Genomic DNA, 18,564 nt, shown 5'->3' with positions numbered 1-18,564 from the left:
TACATTTGGAAGTTACCCATAATATATGGTAAAAAGGGTTTTACAATAACAATTCTCGGATGGGAAATCGCAAAAGCAAAACAGATTGAAGGTAAAACGACCCCCGGAAGATGTAGCTATTTCTAAAGTGGAAGCAATTCATCATTTTGCGCCCGTTCACAATGTCACTGTAAGCTTTTTTTTCCTCCTACCTCTTTTACCCGGTTGTTAAAAAAAAAAACTTCCGTTTTCTCTAACTACTGAACTCTTTCCTACTCCTAAACTCTCACAGCATCGCCAGTCCTTCTCGCTTGTCGCGTGACTTATTGACCTCGTAACTCTCTGGGCCCAGCTTCTGCATTTGGTTCATTGTTGCTGTCAACCTGGGAGTAATATATAGCAAACTGGCAGACGACGAAATGTATGTGTAAGTAGCGTTGAGTTCATTGTACACAACGTATAGCCGTAGATGAAGAAAACGATTAAAATGAAGGAGGAAAAAAAAGAAGTTGACAGACGATTGCGATACTTGGCAGCCCAATTTACAAAAGCAATATACCACCATGCATTAAATTAAGATTTGTGTATAAAATATCGTTGATGGTATTTTTTTTAAAAAAATCCTTCTTTTGAGTTACTCAGATATTCATTGTAATTATAAAATATTCTTTTTCTCATTCTTTGCAGGTCGTTTAGGTATATATTTCACGGGTTGTCATAGTAAACATGAAAAAAAAAAAAAAAAAAAAAACGAGAAAGGAAAAAATAATTTCACAGAACTGAAATTAAATGTAAATTGAGACTAGAAAAGAGACAAAATACACTGATTCTGAAAGTAATGAATTATCAAAAAATAAACTATTTTGCTAAGCTATGGATACAGCTAAAAAAGTAATTAATACTCATTACAAAACGGTCTATCTTACATTTGAATTATTTAGGTTGTAGCTTGACTCATTACTATTGGTAGGTTCATTTGAAATTTAACGTATGTTTCAGCACCAAGACTATATGAGACGTGGATCTATAGTTTTGAAACCCCATTAGCTTCTCCACCGAGAATCGAACCTGAGTTTTTCCGCAACTTAGGCGCGTACGAGGAATTTCTGACTCATTACTACTGAATAAGACCTAAAGCAGAGATAACAATTTGCCTCCCCTTCTACACACAGGCCTAAGTCACTTTGATTCCATTAACATTCTATCACCGTGTGTTCGATATCATAACTGGAATAGATTGTGTTTTGTATAAGACTATTGTTCCGTACAAGAGGACTAAATTACATATACCGCGGGTATCAAGAACAGCACTAAAAATTTTGTCACTATAAATCGAAGTTCATGGAGAACATAAATATACATATATGCATAGGGTGCCCAGAGAAGGTTCACTTTCAAATAATACTGAAGTAACGGTCACAGATTTTAAGGCTCACAGAAACTAGATACCCGGATTTATACTAAAATCTGAGACGCACAACGAAAATTTACAATGTAATCATAGTAATACACTTGCTTTTGGTCGAAGTATCAGAATTATTAACATTCACCGAAAATTAGGAGCAGATAATAGATCTATTCCTAGTAGTTGAGTATTTATGACGATATTGGAGAAAAACCAGGACATTTGGACTTTCTTTGACAATTTGGAAGGGAGGAGGACAGATCACATAAATCCGGAATTGTCTCGGTTAAACCAGGACGTCAGACAGCCTATACTGTACAGAAAATAGGATGAAAACAAACCAAAATTGAATCTTTGGTACAATATCCCTGAGTTATCCCTTTTGAGGTAAAGACGACGAAGGATTAATGAAATAGGTATAATTGGTAGAATGAGAATATGGGAGGAAGCGAGAGAACTCCCCGGAAAAAATCCATGGACACGACTGTTCGTTACAAATTAGGATTGGTGTTCGCCTGGGATAAAACCAGGGACAACCTCAAACCAGAGCTAAACGTTACACCACTAAGCTACATCGAGGAAGATTTTTGTTCTGGATTTCAACCAAAGTCATAATTGCAGACTATATAAACTTTCCCATTACAATATGAGCAGAATGTTTGACAAAATATTTTACAATTCACAACAGAAATGTTCTTTTAAATCGTTTTACATACGAGATGTAGTAGGTAAATATATATATAAAGTTTGGTAGAAAATAATATCGGAACAGTAAATATTTTGGAATATAATATAAAACTAATATAATAATAGTTTGGAATATAAAACTCGTGTCTAACTACGACTTCTGCTTCTTTGCTTTTCTGCCTGGTCAGCTACTAGGACTAGAATTTCATCGATTGTTCGCGTTAATAATTCCATGCTTTCTTCACTTTCCATCGATATCAGTGTTCACTGAACAACTTACTCTTCGTTTTTTTGTATAACGTGAAAAACTTCCATAATAAACTAAAGTATTTATTTTTGTTTCGAAAACTGAAGAAAGAACCTAAAAGTAATGCATATGAACATATTGTTTCTTGATAAACTTAGATATTTGTCTAAATATTGCGCCCAGAAACTCGTAAGCCCATTTATCCCAACACAGCTATATGAGACAACCAAGCTACAGTAAAACAGAAGGACAGGATGGCAAGTTAGTTACCTGCACTTGTGGTTCGAAAACATATATGTAAATTGGGGAAATGGAAATGGAAATTGAGGAATTAGAGTGGATGCATAGATTGAGAATCATCAGGATTAGGAATAACCTCGTACACAAGAGCTGATTAATTATGACTTCATTACACAGTCAGTCACGTCTATACGTCAATCTTCCTCCGATACAAAAGGCACTTTCACTTATTACAGGCTAAAAAAAGAAAAGTGAGTTTTGTTTAGTGTAGCCCACGAGATGAGAAAGAATTGAAATCTTTCAGTTTAACCCACCCGCCTTCACGTCCTTTTGTTTCAGAAAGAGAGATCTTTGCTCCAGAGCGAACATTTTTTTTTTTTTAAATAACGAACTTTGTAAGCCCACAGAATGATTTTACAGGATGTCTGTTTCCTATTATAGCCATCAACAATACGTTGTATAAGATCATGTATACGTACGCTCTTGAAAGTTTCAGAGTGAATGCAATATCAGAGTGATCAGTAGTGAAATAGGAAACCTGAAATTTGTTACTTACCTATCACGACAATGTGGACAATTGAGTGTTGTACGTTTCTTTAATAGCTGCTACACTAGAACACCTGCCCTAAAAAGAAAAAAAAAGATAGAATTGTATTTTCGATATATTTACATAACCCATATAATATTATTACACAATTGAATACAATTTTGCTATTTCAGAGCAATAATAAAAAATTACGAGATGACTAATCTAGTAATGAGTTTCATGTTTGCGGATAAAATAAGCCTTTATTGATTTTCAGGAAAAAAAAAAAAAACAATATTATAATACACATTGCGTTTACTTAACGCTTAATCTTAAGTAAACGTTTAACGCATTTGTTCCGTTAACGTAATTTTCTATATTATTACAATAGTATTACCTAAACATAAATAAAATATCATGTTATTGAGTAATTTCAAAAACTTTTTTTTTCTTCTTTTCGTTCTTATATCTATTATTAAGCATGTCAAGTGCGTTTTTACTTGTAACATCTAGTGCTAGAAAGGAGCAAATTCATATAAAATTCAGCCACAGAAATAATCCCAACACTTTAAATAAATTAATAAAGCGCATAAGTTTTAATTATTATTTACTATTAGTTCTAGCGATCATACTCTTTTTTCTCCTACGAAGTTAAAAAGAGCAAAAATTACATACTATTCTATCCTCCCAAAACATGGAATTTGCCCTACGAATTATCTTAACGGGTCATAAGAATCTAGGAACACTTAGTAAAGCCGAAGTTCAACATTATTAATATTGAAATATTCTATGTGGTCACATTTTCATCAATGTCAGTTAACAAGTACAAATTTATATATACATATTAATGCAGTAGACAGAAACTATGTAACTATCTTTTAAATTAAAATACATGTAAAGAAAAAAGTCCATGAATTAATGATTGTAATATTTTTTTTTATTTTTTTTTAAAAAAAAGGTAATAAATTCATTCAACAAGTCATAAATGTACTACATCCTTATACTAATTGGAACCTATGCACGTTCCTTCTTTTTCCTTCTAATATAATTTTTTTTGTGATAAGACAATATTAAAATGTAAATGCCATGTAACGTAGTTTAATTTGCAATTCAAGATGTTCCTTTTTTGCCTGCCTGGTTGGGATGGAACCTTTGGCTATATATATTTCTTCTACATTCAAATATTACTTCTTTATTAACAGTACCAGTTAGAAGCCACACGCTGGAGAGAGAGAGAAAAAAAGGTAATCATCCATCCCAACTTCATTTTCCCCACATAGGAAAAAAAAAAAAAAAAGATGGGAAGGAAGAGAAATAATTCAATTTGTCAACGTAATTAAAATGTCAGTATTAAGCTACTATCAATATATTTTACAACCTGGAAGAACATTAATTTATGACTTTTCAAGACATTTTTACATGGATTATGCGTATAACAACAACCAGAACAAAATAGAAGATATTTCTTTAGTACGTTATTTATGTTATACGTTATTTAGTAGTATGTTACAGTTAAAGCCAAGAGAGTGAGATTGTATTTTTGATATTTATTATGCACTAATTAAGATTTCTGACATTTAAAAGCAGTGTTTTAATAATAATAATAATAATAATAATAATAATAATAATAATAATAATAATAATAATAATAATAATAATAATAATAATAATAATAATAATAATAATAATTTGAGTATTTAAATACATTTATTTGTTCATTTCACGTAACAAGAGGCTCATTCTAGCAAACTGTCTATAATCCAGGCGCGCATCCAGAAATTTGTGTTAGGGGGTTCAAAGCTTTCGGGGGCATCCAATAGGCCTACTACAAGCTACTACGTCTATGTAATATTGAACGGGTATTCTTCTGCACCCGAAAAAACGACAAGTAATTATAATATACTTCCACTTATATTTTCAAAGAAAAATGAAAAAACTAGATAATTCTTATGAGATAAAGAGTACATATGAAGTGTAAGATCAATTTTTCATGCTACATCAACCATTCTAGTGCTATTGAGAAAGTGTACAAATGATGGGTAGGGAACTTTGAGGTGGGGGGGTCCCAACCCAGTGAATCCTCGTGGATGCGCCTCTGATATAACAGACATCCTAAGGGAGGGTAGTAATCCTATTTTTGAAGTGTCATCTGGTAAAAATACTTGTTGTGTTAATATAATATTATATACACTTCTTGACGCAATTTTTATAGTATCTGCTAATACGTGGGATAAAATTACATATAAAAAGTAACATTGTCACGTGTATACCATGTGAAGGGGTTGTTTGTACAGTGTGATATTTTCTTAACTAATATTGAAACAAGATGTGGTATCAGACTTTTAGCACTTCTGGTTTTAGTAAAGAGGTTAAAGAAGAGAGGAAATATATTGCAGGAACGATTAATTGATTGCAGAAAAACGTTTCTCGCTATAAATTGTCCGTTTTTACTCTATAACGATTAAGATTAAAAACAGTTAGTTTATTTTTGCCATTTCTGATATGAACAGAGGGTTTAACCGAGTTCTGTCACTTTCACATTTAATAGGTAATCAAGGATGGAGATGAAATTTATTCTTGGGATCAGTTCTCGCTATCTATTACCGTCTTTGCTCAAGTGGATGGATCACCATCAATAACGATTTCGAACTTTCGATTCTCTACATCTTAACCATCATGATGATGCATCAAGGGATTTCTTTTGCTTTCGGATGGATGGACAGATAGTATATACAATATATAAAGATAAACCAAACACCTTTAAAAAAAGATTAAAACTACAAATTAATTTGTATCAATTTGATAACGGCAGCATTACAATATACAACTGCTTTAACCGTAAGAAAACAAGAATTATTTTAATTAAAATAACATATCATTAGATGATTAGGAAAAGGAAGGTAATCAAGCAATTCGAAGAAATGCGGACGGACTCATTTACAAGGACTGAACTAATACGCATTAAAAAAAAAAAAAAAAAACTTTCATGGTTTCTGCAAACTAATTAGTTAGCTGCGAACGTGGTACTTCTCATTTACGGCATAAATTCATGCTTCTCTTTGCATTCGTGGAACTATCACTTACTTAACAATTTTCCAGATTCAGGCTGCAAGGCCAAGTACACTGAAATCATTAACAAGAGCACTAGGAAAAGAAGCGTGGAAGGTAATCAAGGCCTCATATTTAAATGTATATTATCTCGGCAACTGCCTGATAGAACTGAGGGAAACTACTTTCAGAGTGCCGGCCACTGAATTCGAACCTGGGGCTTTCCGATTGAGAAATAATAACAGTACGCCCGGTAATACCCGCATTTTCGGAGTCTTTTGAAACTACTCACATTACAATTTACTAAAATTTTGTAACGAACATAGATATGGTATTTCAGTGAAATAATATTTATAGAGCACTACGTCTTATAAGGTTTTATCTGGCAACCAGTCAGGCATACAAGAATTTATTCCAGAGTGCTCCGAATTCAAAATTACACTAAACTGTGTAAAACCACCTCTAAAATAAGATCAAATTCACAGAAAAGTTGGGATTTTGGGAGGTTCGGGACTTCCAGGATCCACCTCTTTCGTACGTCCCTGTCGGCAACACTACTACTGAAGAGACCACGTGACTTCAAACAATCACGTGGATCCAAGATGTCGATACAGAAGAGTGAGCGCTATGGAATGCAGAACCAAATGGATTGTTTTGGTGCGTCTAAAATTCAGCACCCGGCAGGAGCTCATGTGGTTCAGATCGCACGTTAAGCATTAGCTCCACGTCTCATATAGCCTCGCTGCTGAAAGGGACGCTTTCTTGTAGTATTCGCACTGGGTATCAAGGAGACGTGCACTTTCAGTAAGACTATAGCCATTTTCTAATTTTACTATGACAGTCAGAATCCTTTCGAAATCTGAAGAAAAAATGAAATGAAATCTGAGTTTTACGTCCCACGGTTATGCCGGTTAGGCTAAAGGAGACGGTGATGATGAGTAATGAATGAAATGGTGGAATGAAGAAAGTGGGAGGAAACGGGAGAACCCCGAGGAAACCCACGCACACGGTGTTTGTCCACCACAAAGTTCACTTGGCGGGGGGCTGGGATCGAACCCGGGACCCCAAGCACCAGAGGTGAACGCTCTACCACTGAGCCACCGCGGCCCCTCGAAATCTGAAGAGGGGCAGATTAGCCGTGAAGGATTACATCATAGCTCCCGAAATCGCCAAACGTGGCTCTACGAAGCTTTTAGCCGTGGAGATGTAACAAGACGGAAATATACGCGAAACAGCCAAAATATATCGACGACCTTAAAGCAAGTTATCTGCAGTCATCGTGGAATTTCGGGTGAGAAGAGTGTCAGGACGAGATTGCCGCAATATATCTATGTGGTTGATGCTTTGTTGGAGGTTTGGCAATGCTATCAAAAGAATGGAGTGTTTCCAGATAAAACTTTAAAAAGACTGTCGTGCAGTACAAAGTCACTAAAATATATTTATTCTTTGTTACGTTACAGTGAATTCAAATGTGAGAAGGGCTTTTTGAACGCTCTGTACGGTGTTATCCCTAATGTTATGACAATTAACAGTCCAAAAAGAGAAACAGACGAATCACAAAATCAATGCAGAGGAGTTCTATACACGTATGTTTATTAAAGTTTATCTTTAATTTCTTGACACTAAAACACAAAGTAACTCGATATCGAATGTATATATTAATTGTAATATTGTAACGCAAGATTTATTTACTCTCAAATATAAAGAATTATTATGTTATAGCTTGAGTAAACTTTTAAAGTAATAATAATGAAATGAAAATGAACAATGCCTCGTTTGTGAAAGTTAAATTTAAAATGCTCAGAACGTAATGGGGTATGTGTATATGCCAACACGTTCCTTTTTTTTTTTTTTTTTTAAAAAAAAAAGCCTTTTTGTTCCACATTATTAAAACCATATCCTCCCTCCTCTCAACCCTCTCTATCACCCTCATTTTTTTTTATCGATTCTTATCACTTCGCATATTCCAGTAGTCTCCTCTTATCGATCCCCAGAGAGAAAACGCAACGTATGCACATTCGAGCGGAAGAAGTTAGGAAAAAAAAAAAAGATTCGACACTGACCACTTCGGGAACCATTAATAACAGAATGTAACTAATTGAGTTTTAATAAACATTTTTTTCTTTCTCATTTTGCCTCTCTTTCCTTTCTCTACAGACCTTTTTTTCTTTCTTGCTCCCATAGCAAAACCAAAAATACGGTTTTTAAAGTCTCACCACGTTATGGATAGGCAATTTAACTCCCCACACTCTATTTTGTTTTTATTCACCAATCTGAATCAGTAGTTAAGCTAAGCTATTAAAGAGTATAGATCTAAGTGTATATATATTCCCTCGATCTGCAGGATGGATATTATACGATACATTGTAGGAAGTTAGAATCGCGCACAACAAATTACTTATGAGCATTGCTAACAATAAACCGTTTTCATTGGAGACACTTTCTATCGTAGCTTAGTGATTAAGAGTGCGTAGTATTTGATTCAATTCCCGGTGCAGTCCCATCATTGGTGATTTTCTCGGGGTTCTACCACACACTCATTCCACCACAAATTCCATCATAATCATTCATTGTCATTATTCATCGTCCGATATTAAGAATTCCATTTTATTTATTTATTTTTGGTAATGTCACAACGGTATTCACCCAACAACGTTAGTAGGCACGGCGAAATTGGCTCTGGCTCTATTCGCAGAACTAAAAACCAAGCCTTATGCGAATTGATTTTCATAACTTGAAGGGACTCAAAGTTCAGAGTCTGCAGAGCAGTTGTCTCCATCACTGATCGTGAGATAATTGGTAACCTTGAAGTAGAAAATTTTGATCTAGAAAGATTGAAATGACGGTAACGGCAAATGATGCACTGACCACACATTACGCAACTAAAAGCTGTTTGGCCAGCCATAGACCTTTCATGCACTATAACGAAAAATTGAAATCAGTAGCTTATAAATACTCTACAATTGTGGTAAATAACACAATAACATCACAAGATCTGTGGGACAATACCAGTAGTTTCCATCCATCCCAAGAGTTTGGCTCCATCCCACTTTTTCTAACATTCTTCCCCCAGATTTTACCGAACTCTTCCAAATTTACGATTTTCTAGTTTAATTGTACCCTTTTCCATGAAAAACATTATTTCTTCCCCTCAAATAATCTCACGGGTGCAACTTGCTCCCTAAAACCTGCCTGTAAGCCCCCTTGGACAATGTACTGAACGTCGCTCTGGGTAAATATAATCCAAAGGTTATATCTAAGGCTATAAGACGACTCCTTTTCAAGTCCCGTTTTCAGACCGATACAATAATGAAGTTTAATTCAACCTAAATACTTTAGCAACTGTAACTATGCCATAAAGATAAAGTCCTCATGGATAGCATAGAGAACAAACTTCGATGAAAATCACACCAATCTTCAAAGAAATTAGGCATATACAGTGTAGCTAGCGGTAAAATTCTTTTCTAAAAGAGGATATAGCAACCCTTTGTGAAAGAACGTTAAGCAACGAGAGGAAGAGAGAGACTCCGGAAAGCAAACTTGTAATCTAAAATACCGTCTTCCTCACACAACAAGGGAGGCAGAGGCAAGCAAAAACCCGCGGCTTGAAATATCCACTCCTAGCAACAACAACAACTAGCACCGCGTGGCTTTGTTTCCTGATGCGATGTTGGATACGGTTCTTGAGGTTGGTTCATTTAGGTGTAAAGACCCAAGTTCAGTTTCCTGAAAACAGGAGGACTATGAATATTAATCGCTGCTTTTCCAACCGTCACCCATCCCCTTCCCTGTTAAACGTACGAGGCACTCGAAAAGCACTCGATCCCAGGGACGCATGTTGCAAGTCGGCGACAACACAACGGAAAGAGACGGGATGGTAATGAAACGAGGAGACTCTCACTAAAGAGAGTGTGGGAGAAACTCTCAAATAAAATGAAAGTGAGAAAGAGTGAATTTAAAAAAAAAAATAATCAGAGAATATTACTCCTTTACCTATTACCACCCACGATATAGAATTAATCACAGCAACCAAACAACAGTTTGTGTAGCAGATCTTAATTTTCAAAAAGAATTATATATCTTTATATATAAAAGTAGACCTGGCTGACCGACCGATTACAGATAGGTCAGATTGCTTAAGCTAGAAACTTCAATTTTGGACAGTGTGACGTAAGATACCACTAAGGTAGGAGTTTTGGAAATTCAATGTGGAAGGAGGTGAAATAGAGGCTGGGATTATTATAATACATGTCCTTATCTTAGATATGATATTTGGTATTCAGATTTTCGATTTAAAGTAATAGTTAAACAAAAGTTTCAACTTCTTTTTTCTTTAATTTTTGATCTAGAAGGAAAGGAAAAGGGGGTGGAAGAGGGTTCACTAGATGCCCTGATCTCTGAATACCTTAGATTTACAGAAATGAAATTTCGTATGGAGACTTTTCATTTATCATAATAAAGCACATGTTTCATTTTTAAAGAATACTTGGCTACAAGAAGAAAACAGGTGAAAGTGATTGGGTTAATATCTCGTTAATCATATCGTGCACTCTCATTTTGCTAATGGCATAATGAAAGGCTTGATTACCCATGCAGCGTCATTTTTTTTTTTAAGTTTGCATATATTTCTTTCTTGATTTTGTACGTAACTATGCATGAGCTATCACAGTGAAATGTATCATACTGTTTACCTCAATTATATATATCAATTGGCAAAGACTAATTTTTGGATTCGTTAAACACTAATAATTTTGCAGAAGTTATATAATTCAATGAAATGATATGACACGAATTGAAGTTTCTTAACTAATATTCACAATAATCTTATAACAATAAAACTGCAGTCACATATATTTATTATTGTCTTATAAGCAAATCATAATAAGTCCATCGTTTATTATTCAGTTCCTGTTATGTTTATTCAGCTTCTTTACCTAGGAGCATTGCTTACTCGCCTCCACAGCCCAGGAACTTTCCAGGTAGAATAATTTCGAAACTTAAAAGAAAATAACACACCGGAAGTTGGTATAAATGTCATTTGCGTCACTTCCTTTCTCAAAGAAGACGAATCTCTGCTATATTTAGACTGTCATTCTCGGTCTCTGAGTAAATATACTGTTAGTTTCTAAGGTTCCCCTATAAAATGTGTGTGCTTCCCCTAGTTGAATATGCTTACCGGAACTGGAGGTAGCAGCATTGCCGAAGACAAGGCATCTTTCATCGAATTCCAAACAAATGTTAGGGGGTAAATGTCACGCATGGCCTTATGTGGCTCTATGTATATACGTGTGTGGCATTCCTCCCAAACACAAACAAAGCAGTACTTTTTCACCCCAAAGGCACCGACTTTTCACAGGGAATGCAAATTGTTTATTTTGCTTCCTAAAATTATTGGAAGCTACCAACTATCACTGGTCAAAGGTTAAGACTTGTAGGGATTCTTCAATTTGGACGAGAGAAAATTGTGTGCTCTTAGGCCAATAGATTATGGACGACCACAATCAAAAGATGCTGGCTATGCATTTTAGTTAGAACTTAAACATTCATTCATACTTTCTACATAATATAGCGATCATACATTGTGTGTGCCGTAAGTCACCTGACATAAAATACATCTGAAATGAGTCATTTATCAATTACGAAATTATGAATCATGATATTAAGGTAGTCTTTTAAACACAGAACAACACATTACATCACTAATGCTATCGGATAATTCAAATTCAGATATGAAACACTATTTTAAATACTTCAGAATTAAACTCTCAAACATCTTTCATTCTTTCGCACGCAGAAAACAATGCAAAAATAACTCAATCACATCTTGATATAAATATATATAAATGAAAATCACTATATTTGTAACTTAATAACTCTTGAACTACTCGAACGATCTCGATCAACTTTTCAACATAGATGAATTTCGGGCCTGGGATGTTTTTTATCATTTCACTTTAACGATGTAACTTGGGGGAGGGGGAGACATAAAGAAATGCTTGAAAATTACCGATATTAGTATTGAATCCATAGTTTTCAGGGTCGCTGAAATGAACAGTGACACTTCCGATGCCGTTTTAATCCAAATTCATCCTCACAATTTTTGGGGAGGAGGAGGGGAGAGAGAGTACCCTTGCTTCTCACACGACCAACTTCGTATGGCAATGTTTCGAATTGGAAATCCCGAAAATTTTATATGTTCTGGTTGAAGAACGCAAGACAAAAAAACGTCGTCTATCATAAAACACTTCAGTAATAGTAAAAAGTGACTGATTAACATGACAAAATTACTGATTTTTCTTATTTTAATCCAGTAAAGCGGGTAATTGACGATAGTTATAAATAATAACAAGGTTTAAGTCCTTTATGTATGACAAAGTATGAATGGATGGTGTATAAACTTCCTACAATCTATTGGAAAATAAATAATTATTAAAAATTTACCTTTATCGTTATAGAGCAACACGTGTCACACAAGAAAAAAAAATCCTGCATAAATATATTATATACAGTAATTGTGTAAAATGTGACAAAATATTCTTGTATAAAGAACTGTTTCCATCATGAGAGCAATTTTAGTGACACACTGTATGTCTTGTAGTAGAGCAACATAATATTGTGTATCTTGTATTTCCTACTCGTGTCACGTCATAGGCATCGGAAATTGTACACATTAAGCCTAGTGATTGATTAGTTCATTTACTGCTATCAACGGTAGTACGTAATACTCAAATACATTAGTAAGGTAAACCTAGCAACTGTACTGTTTAATAGTTTAACCAGTTTGTGGAGAACCAGTTCTGGGGCTTATTATTAAAATGCATAAATTCTACAACATTACTCGTATTAAGGTATGATGAGGAAAAAATAAATGTCCAAAGATTATATTATGATATAAATTAACCTTATGCATATTATGCTGTGAATGTATATTTTGTAATTGAAAAAAAAAAAAAAAAAACAGCAAAATAGCTCGTTTCCTTGAAAACCAGAAAAACAAAGTATAAACAAGAATGAAAACGAAATTAGAAAACAAAAAAAGATGAAAACCAAAAACCGAGGTGTGTATATAAACTGTTGCGGACATGAACACGGAGTCTTTTCTTCTACGATCAGAAAAGTTATTCGGTCTTTTCATCTGTCGATTGTCTGTAGTACGCCGGAAGGACATAGAGGCTTGGAACGAGCATTCAGTTATCACAAGTCAGCACCCTTAATTCTGTATTTAGTTATACCTCTGCTTAACACTGTCATATTGAAACTTAAAACAAGAAGTTCTGAGAATGCAAAGATCTTCCACCGACAGCACTATTCTCTTTATCATGTTTCAAAAGATATGCCTATAATCTCAAATTTCATAAATTTTATGTTTAAGATTTTGATAAAGTGGATAGTTTCAAATATCTAGGATCAATATTAACAGAGGAAAATCACATTCACGGAGAAATTAAATGTCGACTAAAAGCAGGGAATTCGTGTTACTATTCGGTTCAAAATCTCTTGTTGTCGCAAATTCTGTCGAGGAATTTGAAGCTTAAAATCTACAAAACGATAATCATGCCTGTTGTTCTGTATGGCTGCGAAGCATGGTCACTTATTCTGAGGGAAGAACATAGGCTGAAAGTATTTGAGAACAACATCCTGAGACGAATATTCGGACCCAAGAGGAACGCGAATGGGGAATGGCGGAAACTTCATAACGAGAAACTACATAATTTATATGGTTTACCCAACATTGTTAGGGTCGTCAAGTCTAGGAGGCTTAGGTGGGCGGGTCGTGTAGCTAGAATGGAAGAAAGCAGAAACGCTTTCAAAGTCTTGACTGGAAGATCAATCGGAAAACGATCATTAGGAAGACCTAGGCGCAGATGGGAGAACAATATTAAGATGGATCTCGCAGAGATTGAATACAAAGTAGAAACTGGATGCAGTTAGCTAAGGATAGAAGTCAGTGGAGAGCTTTTGTGAACGCGGCATTGAACCTCTGGGTTCCATAGGCCATAGAGTTAGTTAAAATTAGTGTATCGCACTTCCAGTTATAAGATATCTTTAAAAAGTATTGGTGTAGTATTATTTTGTATTTGCTTTATAAGAATCTATACAAGACGTATCCGAATTCTAATGTTCACTATGCTTCCTTTAATAACAGTCTGTACTGAAATCAACCATTAGGCAAATTAAATATACATCAAAATGTATCCATCTATCTTCATTTATCTTTGTTTAACCAATGTTAATCACTAAATTTACCGAAACAATATACCAATCAATAGATCTCATTGCTCTGAACAAAATGATATAGGTGAGTATATTCTCATGCGTAGTTTTCAAGAAAATCAAGAAAAACTTAAATTTCTGGCGTTAAACCAGGTTTAGCGTCAGAATAATAACTTTAGTTTTTATGGTACTGGAACAAACAGCTCATTTATTTGTGAATTGTCTATGCAAAAAACAGTTAAATAATACTTTGTATCTATCGATGCGGTCTTTAACGGTAAATACGTACTTCTAACAGTGACGCACACGCAACTTGTAAATTAAAAAAAAAAGCTTCTGTTATAATTGTCCATTAAGATTACATATTTCATGATTTTAAATACTACAAACGCGTCTACTGGAAATCGAACCCAAGAATATACAAGGTGGCCCAAAAGTAGGCATATAACCCTGCATTGATTAAGATGAGAGTTTATTAAGAGAATGAGGTTATTTGCTTCAGTCTATTCCGCCTTTAGTCTGTAAGTGAAAAGAAATTAAAAACAAATAATAAACTAGCCTAAGTTATACCTGTATGGATAACAATAAGGAAATTATATAAAATCTCGTAAGTTGATCAATACGAGACTGTATATGTACTTTTGGGCCACCCTGTACCTCCAATTGAACCCTTAGGTTAGACTAGTTAATTCAAGTGTACGATTCCATTGCACTAAATATCTCATTGAATTCTTATTTTACTTCTGCATTCTTTATGTGAGAGTAAATTTTCGGTATTGCTACAGTAGCAATTACTCTTAACTACATAAGCGAGGCATGTCTCAACTGTTAAAACCCATTACTGAACTTCGGGTTTGTCCTGATGAGTTTAAGGTTTGTGAGTACCGGGATTCTTACGATTCTTTTTGCCTTCCATTTGTTATTTTTGGTTGACGTTGATTATTGATGTATGTGACTTAATGCCTCCGCAACTGTGATAGAAGGACTGTTATCTGTTTTCTTTGCCATAACTGAAGGAATAATTACTGTAGTGGGTCTTCTAAAGTAAGTGCTGTGCGTTTTCTCCTGTTTGATGTGCCTTTATCGGCATTTGGCTGTCGTCAAAGAAGACGACGACGACCATTTCCATGAGCATCATGAACTTCGTCACTGAATAGGGAGCTCACTTAAATTGCAGGATTCCCCGTTTCAAATTTTCCAGTGCTTTCGGGATATTCAGTCAACGAAAAAACGTTGGTGTATTTCAGTAAAGAAGAAGCTATTGAAGTCCCTTGTCTCATATTGGTTGACTTGTGCAGAATCCTGCTCTCGTGTTATTCTTGGGTACTGACGACATTCCTTTCCTCGCGGAAACATGATAGATACATCCTTTACAATTAGCCGACTTAAAACACCGTGACTACGTACGAGTACCACTCCCAATGAAGAACTAATGGCAGGCGCGCTTTCCCTTGTTTAGGCTTTTTTCGTATGGCCAACCAGTTTTCCTTTAAACTTGAAATTCGAAGAAATCTTAATTTCAAAACTTTTCAGCAGAGAATATTTTCGTTTAATTAGCAAGCTAGACTTCTAACGAATGGGAAAATACTGTAGAATAATTGACGGCATATTAGAACCGCTCTTGCAGCTAAATAATTAGCGCTGATCACAGACACACTTAGGGAGAATAGCATGGTTCGTATTTAAGGAAGTAATAAATTTAAGTTTCATGTAGGTTCGTGCTAGAAGTGACAAAGTTGTTGATGTGGCCCACGCTGTCTCAGGGGTTGAAGGCAGCTCGTGTATATATATCCATACCTCTCAATATTAGTAGTTTCCGAAATGATGGCGGATATCACATATTTTACCTAGCTGACTACCCGAAAGGACCCTTTAAAAAAAATCGTTAAAATGGTACAAAAAAGTGGAGGTTTTGGTACAAATCACCAATACATTACCTTTATTTTCGGGTGCACGGCGAAAATATGAATTTTTGCATTGGAAAATTTCAGAAAGAGCTTAAAATTCAAAATTGTGTCTCGATATGCTTAAATGCTGTGTTCCTCTGGACCACTGCACATGCCGACAAACGAAGAGACATCCTCCTCCTCCCATCACTCCCGAAGAAAATCTACTATTTCGATATGTGCCATTAGAAAGCGCCCAACTTCTTCAAATCTTGATTCGAACTTTTTCAATAACGATAAAACTTATTGTCGCTAAAAAACAAATAAAAAAATAGTAATATCACGTATTTAGCTATCCTTGTTTGTTCTCTTTATTTTTTCTTGATTTCTCTTGATCAGAAAGAGATGGGGAAAATGGAGGGGAGTAAGAACAGAAATAAAAGGTCTACAGAAGTTAGAAGAAGTCTACTGCACCTCGAGTCAATAAAGAAAGTGAAAGCTATGAACAGTGGAATTTCATAGCAAACCATTCATCATAGTTCTATTGACTTGACGCATTACCGCCAGCAATTAATTTCTGTGGTTCTTCGTTCTCCAGGATGTACCAGTTCCACCGGCATAGAGAGAGAGAGAGAGAGAGAATTGTGCGACGACGGACTGTGAGGAAAAGAGGAGGGTTATTCCACATTGTGTGTGTGTGCGCGAGAGAGAAATAGATGAATCCACTGCCCGAAAACCTTGCATGCCGCCTCATCCTCTTTTCTAGCTATTCCAATACCCTTTCCATCCATCTAGTACCCAACTTCTCTCAAACACACTACCAACCCAAAAACCATTGATATTGTGGAACGTCCAGAGATTTCATTTCGTGGGTGCCACGAAAATCTCAGCAATGGAGAACTGTTATTAGTTATAACTAAACGGAGGGAGGGCGAGGACGAGTAGTCACCAGTGAGAAAAACATAAAAAAGAAAGACGAAAAGAAGAAGTAGTTTGCTGATGCTTCTGGCACACAAAGATGGCGCTCGTGGCAAGATTGGTATTGACAGAGGATCTCGTAGTATCTAGTGGAAAAGCAGAAAGATGGTCTCCAGGACTAAGAGAGAGAGAGAACCCGACTGAGAGTGCGAGTAGCATATGATATAGTATGGGGTATAAGAGAAATTATTATTGGAGTTTCCCATTCAAAACCCCTTCCTTAAGAGAGAAGGAACGTTCAGGGGTGTTCGGAATGTATATATAGAATGTTCGGAAACAACATGTACAGAAACTTTTGGGAATGAATCATCACTTGGAAAAAGAAAACTCAGATCGTTCCTTTACTCAAACTTCATCCGACATTTCATTCTCGACTACTTTATCGTTTTGACCAATTAGTTCCGAAATAGTGCATCTGTGCAGCCACGTTGGCCTATAGTTTCTCTTTCCGTATTTTCGTGTAATGATTCATTTCCCAAAGTTTTTTGAATACCTGTATAAATAATATGTGAAGTTGGGTGTGTTAGAGAAAATGAAAGTGGTGAAGGGAGAAAGCAAAGTAAAGCATATGAAGTTAGGAGTCTGTTTTGTACGTCTCTGTGCTGGTAACTGAAACGAGAAGGGGTACCCTTCCCCCCGCAAAAAAAAACCTGAAGCAGTTCTGGACCATTTTTTTATTATATAAAGCTATCAAAAGGGAGAGAGCGAAAAATATGACAGTGAACACTGTAATAATATCTCTGCAAGTTCTGCTTCCCTCGTTCCACTGTAAAATCAGTCCAGATTCTGATAACGTATGTTTCATATCCGTGTTACAAGACCGTTTACTTCTCCTATAATACGATAGAGCGATAGCCATCCTACGTGTAGCACGAAGAGGAGCAGAGTGCATACAAACGTAAATTCTGTTACAGGTTTTGGCTCTTTTTCTTTTTTTAATGAAAATTTAAGAGCAATGAAAGCTCCCAGAAACCATAAATTGCGAATAGCTCTTTCGAGAGCTGCTTGAATATACTACGGATACTACTTGTGCGTAGCTCTTCTCTTTAAACGTAGGTAAAGAGCGTCTGCTGCAACATTTCACCATCTTGTCCAACGCCATTACAGTATCAATAAAACCTTCCATTACCGCACAACATTACTTGCCTGTGTAAGAGGACTATTTCGGTATTTCTCAATGGAAAAACAGTTGTGAAAGGTACAAATGTTGAGAAGGGTTATAATTGAAAATATAACCTACCAATGAAACGTGAAGAAAACTGAATAATTAGCTTCGTTAATGGAGACACAATTTAGTTAAGTTTTGGATGGTAACGATCTGGTGCTTAGAGAGGCAGAGAAATGAGAATGCTTA

The 18,564-nt window shown here is 35.4% G+C and overlaps 1 protein-coding gene across 2 annotated transcripts in view; it reads right to left on the bottom strand.

Moving 5' to 3' along the window:
• Positions 1-18,564, bottom strand: part of LOC145660515 (irregular chiasm C-roughest protein-like) — a 745,900-nt gene that overhangs the window by 306,688 nt on the left and 420,648 nt on the right. For both annotated transcript variants that reach the window (XM_081725676.1, XM_081725677.1), the window contains exon 3: positions 3,115-3,183. The gene's annotated coding sequence lies outside the window, so the exon portion shown is untranslated. The remainder of the gene's footprint in view (positions 1-3,114; positions 3,184-18,564) is intronic.

The sequence above is a fragment of the Thermobia domestica genome, chromosome 9 (assembly GCF_964235325.1).
Source record: "Thermobia domestica chromosome 9, izTheDome1.hap1.1, whole genome shotgun sequence".
Lineage (NCBI taxonomy): Eukaryota > Metazoa > Arthropoda > Insecta > Zygentoma > Lepismatidae > Thermobia > Thermobia domestica.
Note: the sequence above shows the minus strand (reverse complement) of the source record. Positions and strands in the feature narration are given on the sequence as shown.